Source organism: Propithecus coquereli, unplaced genomic scaffold, assembly GCF_000956105.1.
Source record: "Propithecus coquereli isolate 6110/MARCELLA unplaced genomic scaffold, Pcoq_1.0 Scaffold88, whole genome shotgun sequence".
Lineage (NCBI taxonomy): Eukaryota > Metazoa > Chordata > Mammalia > Primates > Indriidae > Propithecus > Propithecus coquereli.
This window is the reverse complement of record NW_012155062.1, coordinates 7,783,129-7,784,493: the sequence shown is the minus strand read 5'-3', so window position 1 is coordinate 7,784,493 and position 1,365 is coordinate 7,783,129.

Sequence of the window (1,365 nt, the reverse complement as noted above, 5' to 3'; positions counted from 1 at the left end):
TATAAATCTGTCCACCTCTGTTAGGAGCCCAGTTATAAGGTCTATCTTTATTATTTCTTAGGTAATGATTTTTAACTTAATATTTATGGATCTACTTAACAGACATTTCAAATACTAAGTTGAGTATTTTTTTTAGGGGCTCATATTCAGTCTCATAGCTTGAAATTCTATCTAAATACCAACAACCACCAAACCAATTCTTCAGCCTTTGCATTCTAGACTTATATAACCAAATGCCTTCTTGACATGTCTATTTGGACATATAATGGAGCTCTCAAAGTCAACATGTCCAAAATTGAGCTCCCAGTCTTTTCTTTCAAAAGTTCCTGCAGATACCCCATCTTGACAAATCTCCCTTTCTATTTGCCCAGTGCCAGAACAATAAAGTCATCTTTGACTCTTCTCTCTCTCTCTCACTCCCATATCCAATTTTTCACAAATGTTTCTGGTCTTCTATCTTTGTTAGGTCCTGACATCACTGCTAGCCTAAGCCACCATCCTCTCTTCTGTGGAATATTAAAGGTGCCTTCTAACTGGTCTTCCTGAGTTCTCCCTTGCCTCCTTTGTTTAACAACTTGAAAAAAAAATTTGCCCCAAGCCTGGCACAGGGTAAGCATTCAAATAATGGTTGCTTATTGAATAAAAAATGTCAGACATCTGTCATAATCCAGCAGCCAACACACAATTCATGTAGATTTAGGACACTGGTGCTGCATCAGGTGGGTGGTTTCTTTCCTGAACTGAAACATGTGATAGTTTGACAAAGAAAATCACATTTTTCTTTGTACTTAAGTTCTGACTACCGTATTAATTAACTATGTCTACTGTACCCCCCCCTTAAATGATGGGTGGGTCTGGTCCCTCAACAGGAGATGGTGCCAAGCAGGGACTAGCACCCACTTCAAAGAGTGGAGGCTGCTGCCTCCTGTGTCTGTCACTCATGTGCTTAGCAGACATTCACCCAGTTCATCCTCTGCTCTGTGAATTCTCACTCTTGCTGCCACTGTGAGCTGCAGACTGACAAGCAGCTTCCCTGTCTGCTTTCTGGCTCATTGATTCCCCCACTTAATTTTAAATCTTAACCAAACACTTTTTCCTACTTCTTTCCTGGGATTCCTTTGTCCCCTGCCTCTCTGTACTGGGTGTATAAGAGCTGCCATTATCACCCAACTCAGTGGGGACATTTCAGGAAAGACTTTAGACAAAACATAAACTTCATAATAAAACTATAATGTTGACTAACATGTCAACTTTGCAGCCATTACTTTCATATTGAGAAGAAATGGTTTTTAAGTGATGCTGAGAATTTAGGAAATTTAATAAATATGTGTGAATTTGCTTTCTGTTATAATTTACAGCGTATAG